The sequence below is a fragment of the Littorina saxatilis genome, linkage group LG1 (assembly GCF_037325665.1).
Source record: "Littorina saxatilis isolate snail1 linkage group LG1, US_GU_Lsax_2.0, whole genome shotgun sequence".
Classification (NCBI taxonomy): Eukaryota; Metazoa; Mollusca; class Gastropoda; order Littorinimorpha; family Littorinidae; genus Littorina; species Littorina saxatilis.
In genome coordinates, this window is record NC_090245.1 from 76,420,212 (window position 1) to 76,429,387 (window position 9,176).

Consider the following 9,176-nt stretch of genomic DNA (forward strand, 5'->3'; position numbering starts at 1 on the left):
TTCCAATTAATACAAATAAAAAAATCTTACTGTTAAGATGTATTAGGTAACAAACCTTGATACAGTAGTACTAGTGAAATCAGCTCCCTTCTGTGGCACCGGAATCAATGCAGAACGCTTGTTCCCAGGAACCGGCATGTGGTGTAACTCTTGTATATATATCCTGTAAAAATAAAATTCACACCAATGCACGGTCAACTTAAAATAAGCAAAAGGATGAGAAACAAGCAACAAACCAAAATTGTAAAACTCAAAGAGCGGTACCTCTTCATTTTTCAAAACCACTTATCTCATTTGATTAGCATACACTGTATGCTTTTGTCTGTTACCTACCGTCTTTGAAAGTTTGATCACAACACTGTAAAGACATGGGGAGTGGAGTGTTTTTATCTCCAGCTGGTCATCCTACTATCTGGCCTACCCTCACTCAGTTTTTGACTCTACCCCTCCCCACCTTATGGAAGTCCTTAACGTAGGCAGGACTAATTATCATGCCATGAACAATCTCTTTCTCCTCGCCTTTTATTCAAAGTTCGTTTAATCTGTTTAAAATCACCAGCGTGGCGATCATGATTTCCTTACTTGTAATCAACAGATAGATCTAGATCTATCAGCATCACAATCCAGCTTGATGAGCTATTGCAAGATTAAACAAAGTCTCTGCATTTCAGCGCTTCACCCGATGAATAACAGACCCCAGGGGAGAATTAAACAGTAAAATGATGTGACATTGGTGAATGGATGCGTATTCTTGAAAACTTACCTTCAGAAACGTTGTTTTCGCTCAAATCAAAACACGCAATGTTGCGGAGGCCGCCATCTTGAATTTTCATGCTGCGGATATATACAATTCTAAAAACGATCAAATTAAATACCAGAACACAAAAATACCCATAAGAGTATTTATGTCATGCATGTGTTATCAGCAGACAACTTCTGGTGCATGGTAAACCATTGAATTTTACATTTGCTGAGTTGGGAATATTTACTGCTGAGCGCTTTTGGTACGAATTTCGTCTGCTGTAAATGCAGCCTTTTATTCCCTATCAAAGACAAAAAAAACGATTTCTGAAGTGGCTCTGTATCTGAAATCCCTTAAATAATTATAAGGAACAATACCACAAAGTATGATGTTTGTTGCAAGATGTGAATGATTTATGAGTGCGTCTGCAACATACGAGCCCCACTATGGGCCAATGTTGGGCCATGATTGCTCCGTTTTCGTAGGCTATCAGGGTCAAAGATACATATTGGTAAACTAGTAAAATACATGTTCAGCATCATCAGCAATACCACAAAAGGATTAAAACAAGAAATTCCTCCGATAGGAACTACACCCCCGTCAAAGGGAAATAACCTTCTCAGTTGGTGGCAGTGAGAATGGTTATTTCCCTTTGACCAACGGGGGTGTCCGTCTATACCAGGCCTTGTATAATTTTAATCCACCAATAACTCCCTAACCGTGTGTTTGACTGGTCCCAATTTTTGTAAGGACCGTCTCAGGAATGTATAGAACCTGTTCACCAAGTTTGGTGACGATCGGTCCGTTCATTCTTGAGATCTACTTGCGAACACAAACACATCGAGTGAAACCTATACACACCCCTATACCGGGGGTGTAAAAATCCTATTAGCTGTATGTCAGCGGCACAATGCAACCAGAACCAGCGTTTATGTGGAGTGATCGGGTGCTGGTCACTACCGCGAGCGTCACTACCGCGAGTACCACTACCGCGTCTCACACTAAAGTTGTGTTTCCGTACCCGCGATAGCGTTTTTCCAGCGGTGCGACGAAAATCAAGCACATAGAAAATGACCAGGAGTGTTTCCACACGCGCGACGCGTTAGCGGCGCGACAAGCGGCAAGCGACGCGATTTTTTTGAAAGGGTCCTGGAGCGATTTTTTCGCGTTGTCGCGCGGCAACGCGGGAGTTTACAGATTTTACCGCATGTTTAAAACGCAAGTACGAAAACACGTCACGCGTTTGCGCGCGTTTTCTTTTGTCGCTGCCGCTGTCGCGGGTACGGAAACAGAACTTACCGCGAGTACGACACTACCGCGAGTACGACACTACCGCGAGTATAACACTACCGCGTGTCACACTACCGCGAGTATAACATTACCGCGTGTCATTTTATGACTTCCATGGCTGAAGGCAAAGGTTGAAATGTTTCCTTGAAATATAAAACAAAAAGGCCTGGTCTGTTCTCTGAACACTAATTCAATGTTTGTCATGCTAACCAAGAACTCAAAACGATCAGAACACACTATCAGAATACATATAGAATGGGTTGCTTCCAATCAAAGCCGTTAGAACACAAACTCACAAGAAGTAAGTTTGCATGCGTTCTCTCTACGGTTATGGTACTCGCGGTTGTGGTACGCGCGGTAGTGTGACACGCGGCAGTGTTATACTCGCGGTAGTGTCGTACTCGCGGTAGTGTGACACGCGGTAGTGTTACACGCGGTAGTGTCGTACTCGCCGTAGTGTGACACGCGGTAGTGACGCTCGCAGTAGTGTCGCATAACCGGAGTGATCTGGAAAGGTGTCAATCTCTCTCTCTCTCTCTCTCTCTCTCTCTCTCTCTCTCTCTCTCTCTCTCTCTCTCTCTCTCTCTCTCTCTCTCACACAAGCACACATACACACACACAATCACACACACACACACACACACGCACGCACGCACGCACGCACACACACACACCCACACACACACATACTGATGTCATCTGACTTACTTGGTATCACAAAAGGTGCTGCCTTGCCGGTTTTTGCTGAAAAATAACTCCGAGACAATTAGATTCAATGAATACAATGATACAAGTAACCGGCAAGTCATAAATCCAAGAAGGTGTGGGGACCGACACAAAATAGGCTGGTTGTGGGGTCCGTCACAGAGAAATTAGGTCGAAAGTGGGGTCCGACACAGAAAGTGGGGACCGACACAATGAATTATGGGAACCGTCACGCCTACGTCACAAAAGTGTGTGGGGACCGAACACAGCCAATTTCACTGACTACTTTTGTTGTTTTTATTATTACGGCTGTTTGGATGGCCCTACAATCTTGAAACTTGGGCTGTCTGCTACAGACATGTTGAACTTTTTGCTGGACCAACGACAGTTCCAAGCAGGCATTTTTTGGTAGGATATTTCTTGCCGATGCTACGAATTATGCAGTTTTGCAGTAAAGTGGAAGGCATTCTACCTAATAACGGCTAAAATATCAAAAACCTTCAATCCAACAGCACCTAGGCATGTAGTGTAAACACTCACAGATCTAACAAGACCATTCTCAGAGAGCAACATTGCGTAATACTACCATAAATGGATGTTTTGTCCGCGAATTTTGGCGTGTGGGAACCGAGTGGGAACCGAACACAAAGGGTCAGGGCACCGAACACAAAGCGTAGGGGAACCGTCACAGTGTCACCGGTGTGTTTAAGCGGCACACTGACTCTGAATTATATTTTGTCAGGAGTACACTGGGAAAACAAGCCATGATTGTGTGAGCGTAGACTTTGATTTGTGTGTGTGTGTGGTGGTGGGATACAGCCCCTCACGGCATTGTCGTCGTGTGTTTTGAGGCAGACAGACACTGTAGTTTGGTGTGTTGTTCCAGAGAGCAAGCAAGCGGACTGAGAAAGTCACTCAACCTTAGCTCACACACAGGCTGACGCAAAGAGCAATACCTACCGCGCTGATTGCCATAATTCTATACAATTACTGCCTCTTAACAGCAACTTTAATTGCACAGTGTGTTGACTAACATTTACCATTCAGTGGCAGAAACTGCGCAACAAACAAACAGATCACCAAAAGCTTTCGTCGTCGTCGTATATTTTTTGATGAATAAGACACTATTGGCTTTTTCTCAGAAATTATGATTTATTAGATAAATTCCAACTCACCACAAAAAATAGTCAGGATGTTGTTTTTTGGTATGTGACCAAGTGGAGGGATGATCTCATCTGATATACTAAAGCCTGGCCAGAACTGAGATAGTGAGCAGAAGTGTTTTCACAAGGAGTGTGCCTTTTACGATAACAACAAACACAATCTCTACAATAACGCCGCTGGCTTGGACTGAAACTCGTTTTGATGACTTGTCCACCAACAACATCTTGAGTGTTCCTCTCTAAATAACCCCCTCCCCCTCACTCCCCCTCCCCCCATCCCTTCCATCCCAGAAAACGAACCTCACGATTTGAACCGACTCCGGAAAAAAAACCAACGCCGAACACCAAAATATATGTAAATGTAGTGCCGGGCTGAGGTGTACAAACAACGTTGTTTGGCAAGTGTGTTTGCCAGTGAGTACAGACCTGACTCATTAAACAGGAGACAGGACACGACACTGGTAGAGATGAGGAGGGGGGGAGGGGGAGAGAAGAGCGGTCGGGGTTGGAGGGGGGGGGGGGGGGGGTCTGCATCTTTTACCTGACGAAGAGGTCAGAGGTAAACTGATGAGTAATTGAGCTCACATGGGAAATGAACAACCAGTCGAGTCAGCGAGACAGAAAAATGCTGATAAGATGCATTCGTTGCTAGGTGGTTAGAGGTGCGGGGTCTTGTGTATTCCGAGTCGGTTTGTGTGTTGTTGAGGGGGGTCAGGGCTCCCCAAACTGTGCTTCCTTGCGTCCTATACGCACTGGAAGCCGAAAACACGTACCAGAAATTCATGGAGGGGATCCCAGGACACACTCAAACTGAAAAGAGCGGGTCCCAGGACGCACTCAAACTGAAAAGAGCGGGTCCCAGGACGCACTATTCATATGCGTTATCGTGCGTACCATCAGTACTGTTTTGTGACAACGTTCTGCCAGGTCTGTACCGACTGATGCAAGTTTAAGTAGGTAATCTTACCCATATGACCATAGAGTTTTTCAGTTTGTGAAGGGCTCACAGGTTTAAAAATATTGGTATTACTTTGACTGACATGAGCGGTCTGGGGGGTATTATAATGTCGGCGAGGAATTAGCCTTCCAAAAGCAAGTATATGAACCTAGTCGTATTTCGGATCCGGCTAAACTGAGTTGAAACTGATGAGAGGGTCTTTGGTACCCCTACACATTAAAGTTGGGGGTCCAGGGACCCTCTAGGTTGAGCGTCCCTGGGGGTGGTGGGTGGGGGCCCGGTAGCTCAGTTGGTAGAGCACTGGACTTGTGATCGGAAGGTCGCAGGTTCGAATTCGGGCCGGGACGGACACGGGTCAACTTTATGTGCAGACCCAGAGACGGAAGCCATGTCCCACCCCCGTGTCATCACAATGGCACGTAAAAGACCTTGGTCATTGCCATAAGTGCAGGTGGCTGAATACACCTAAACACGCAGACACCTGGGTAGCGCGACTCCGTTGCTGCTAGCTTTCCACTGGGAGGAAGCGACCCGAATTTCCCAGCGATGGGACAATAAAGTAAAAAAAACAAAAAATCGGGGAGGCCGCGGGGCTGGCCGCAGCGGGTCAGTCAGTCAGTGGGAGGGGTCAGTCGTGAGTGCGAAGTTTTGTCAAGTAAATTTGAACACTAGTACTATCTTCCTGGCAACGTAAATGAAAGAATGATAACAAAACTCGTCAAAATTAATGCACGCATTCTCCCATTGTACAAAGGAAGATAGATAAGACGGAGAGAATGATTTTGCTATAGGCATATTATGAGGTCACATGTAGGTCAAGGGAGAGAACCGCTGTGATGGAGACAGGACGATTACAGGCCTTGTCAGTCTCGGGAACTGATACTGAAGGGAAAATGAGGAGTTTTGCTTTGATAAGTGATACATAGCAAGAACAGACTTTTGTGTTTCGGCATACGAATCTGAAATGTGAAACAGGGTTATAACTTGCCCTCCACCCACTGACACACACACATACACACACACCGGAACACACGCACACACCGCACACACACGGCACACACAGACACACTGACACTGACACACACACACACTGACAATCACGCACACACACACACACACACACACACACACAAACACACACACACACACACACCGGAACACACGCACACACCGCACACACACACACACACACACACCGCACACACACACACACACACACACGTGTGGCCGTGACTGTGACACACACACACACACACACACACACACACACACACACACTGTAACACACACACACACACACACACACACACACACACACACACACACACTAACTAACTAACTGACAAACACACACACACACACACACACACACGCTCGCGCGGCCGGAGAAAGCAAATCGCACACAACGCAAACGTCAACTCGGTCAAGTTGTAGTCCAGCGAAACAGTTGCTAAACTTTTTCCGTCGGCTTGTTTCAAAGCGGCAGAAGATTGAAGAAGTTACGTCCATAAATCACTGAATAGATTTACACACACACAATACTAGCTACTTGACATTTGATGCACCCTGTGGGTTCCTTGCATAACATACGTCAAATCATAAAGTTTGACACTTCAGTGAATCAAAATTGTACTTGTACGAGACTACAATGTTACGTTTCAACTCCTCGACATTGCCAAATGACATATTTCCTGCACAGAAATGATTTGAAGGTCTTGTAAGTTGTATACAGCCTCACTCAGCTTTTGACCTGTTAATGCAGACATATCATACACAAAGAAAGTGTTTTCAATGCATTTAAGGCCAAACAAAATTAGGTCTGTTTACGGTAACATAGGCCAAAAAAATAGAGTCGGTAGGTCGGGATTATTTTTTTTTTTTTTCCCCAAATGCCAAAAAATGTCTAGGGTCGCGCGAAAAAAATAGGGTCGGTCGGGTTACCGTAAACAGACTATTTTTGTTTGGCCTAACGTTGTTTATGTATTGTTTTAATTAACGGTATTTAGAGTATGTTGTCACAATTACATAACTTCAGCTTCTGTTGCGTGAGAACTATTTCATATTCCGCAATTGTTTGCCTCTGCATACTAGGACGGATCATCCGGGATAGATGGATAGAGTTGGATAAATAGGGAAGGGGAGGGGTGAGAGACCGAAACTCAGAGAGAGACACTGAAAGAGAGACTGAGAGACAGAGGAATATATAAGTAAATCAGGGGCGGATCAGTTCATTTTATGGGGGGGGGGGGGGGGTTTCCAAAAGTATATTGTGAAGATATGGGTGTGAAGGCGCGAAGCGCCGAGCCGACGGCGCAAAGCGCCTAGCTTGCTAGGGGGGTCTGGGGGCATGCCCCCCCCGGAAAAGTTTGAAAAAAAGGATGCAAAATGGTGCAATCTGGTTCATTCTGAGGATGATCATTACCAGTTTCAGGCAGCAGATTTTGTCACTGATTAATACCAACAAAAAAAACAATTTAAAATTTTTTTTTTTTGGCTGGGGGGGGGGTTTCCGGAAACCCCAGAACCCCCCCCCCCCCCCCCTCGTCCGCCCCTGTAAATGCATGGCAAAAAAACACCTAAAAACTAAAACTAAAAACTAAAAGAAAAACCCAACACGTGTTTACATCATACCCAGAAGTACAAACCGAGCCAGGCTAACCGAGACTTTGGCCGGGATATTACTACCCATTAGGCACGATAACAAATGGACGCTTTGAAGCATGAAGCAATGTGCAGGGCACTGTGTTAATCATAGAGCCAATAATCCCACGGTAGTATTCCTAGAGTATATAACTGATGGGTACGTCAGCGAGAACAATTTTCCCCAGTGACTCACAGCCAAAAGAAAGAAAGAAATTTAGAAAGAGGATTGAACAAGGTCCGTATAGGCGAGCCAGTGTGAGAGCAACACACACACTCGTGGAAAGAAAGGGAAAAGGGAGAAATAAATAACGAATGAATGAAAGAAAGAAAGAAAGAAAGAAAGAAAGAAAGAAAAAAAAAGAATGAAAGAAAGAAAGAATTAATTAATTAATTAATGACAGAAAGAAAGAAAGCAAGAAAGAAAGAAAGAAAGAAATAAGAGGATTAAACAAAACAGAGAAAGGAAAAAGGAAAGGTTGAGGATGAGACCGGAATCAACTTGTGACATATGGAAGAAGAAAGAAATACAGAAAGAACGAGAAAAAAAAGGAAAAAAAGAATATGTATAGAATGAGAGAGAAAGAGTAAAAATAGAGAGACTGTGCGTATACCGGGTTGTGCCGTGTGTGTGTGTGTGTGTCACTGTGTGCCGGCGTGCCTGTGTGTGTGTGCGTGTGTGCCGCGTCAGTTGTGTGTGTGTGTGTGTGTGTGTGTCAGTGCGCGTGTGCCGTGTGTGTGTGTGTGCCGCTGTGAAAAAGGAGAGAGAGGGAGAGAGGGTGTGTGTGTGTGTAGTGTGGTGCTGGAAAACAACAAATCAGTAACAGACAGAAGAGCAAAGATAACATTTCAACCGAAACTTACAGTAATATTACATCAAATAACAAAGAAGAGAGACACAAAGAAACAAAGAGTCAAGCACATACCTGTTTTTTGTTTCAAACAACGGAACGTCCCACCGAATCAAATCCAACGAAAAAATCAATCCGTCTTCTTGCACGAATTTGTTATCAAAAACAACAGCACAGGTGAACAAAAGATCCCACACAGAAACAACCAGCACACCGAAATATTTCCTCACACACTAAACAACAAGTATTACTTGTCAATTATTGTACGTCAAACTACTACCACAGTACTGTTGTTGTGTTAGCAATTACAGTAGAGTTGGCAATTCCGCAGTGTCGTAGCAGTGTTTCTGTCGCCAGTGTGTGAGTGTGCGTGCAGCTAAGACTGAAAGAATGTTATCAACTGCAATGAGTGTCACGACACAGGTCCAAGCGGCTCTGGGAACAGGTGTGTCCCCCTCCCAGCCAACACTCTTTTTACCTGTCGTCACACAGTCTCTCGGTTTCTCTCGCCTAGGTGTAAGCTTTATTACTTACTGCTGCATACCACTTTGTTTTAATTCTCCGGTTGAGTGTTTTCTTACCCCCCCCCCTCCCCCTTCTCTCCCCCCTCCCTCCCCCTCTCTCTTACGTCCGATTTTCAACGTGTTTTGTTAAGTTGACTGTGCAGAAATACTTGTATGAGGTTTATGTCTGTGTGATGTTGTTGTTTTTTTACATTACGCGCAGGGTAGGAGTGCTGATTTCTTTTTATTGTTTGAAACCTGCAGTTGTATATGCGATGGGGTGTAACCCACACCTTAGTACTTGCATTGTGTGCTTGTGTGTGT

The 9,176-nt window shown here is 44.8% G+C and overlaps 1 protein-coding gene across 1 annotated transcript in view; it reads right to left on the bottom strand.

Annotated features, from left to right (window-relative positions):
• Positions 1-8,578, bottom strand: part of LOC138979672 (tropomyosin-2) — a 124,303-nt gene extending 115,725 nt beyond the window's left edge. Inside the window, exon 1 of the mRNA XM_070352422.1 lies at positions 8,425-8,578. The gene's annotated coding sequence lies outside the window, so the exon portion shown is untranslated. The remainder of the gene's footprint in view (positions 1-8,424) is intronic.
• Positions 8,579-9,176: the final 598 nt, after the last annotated feature.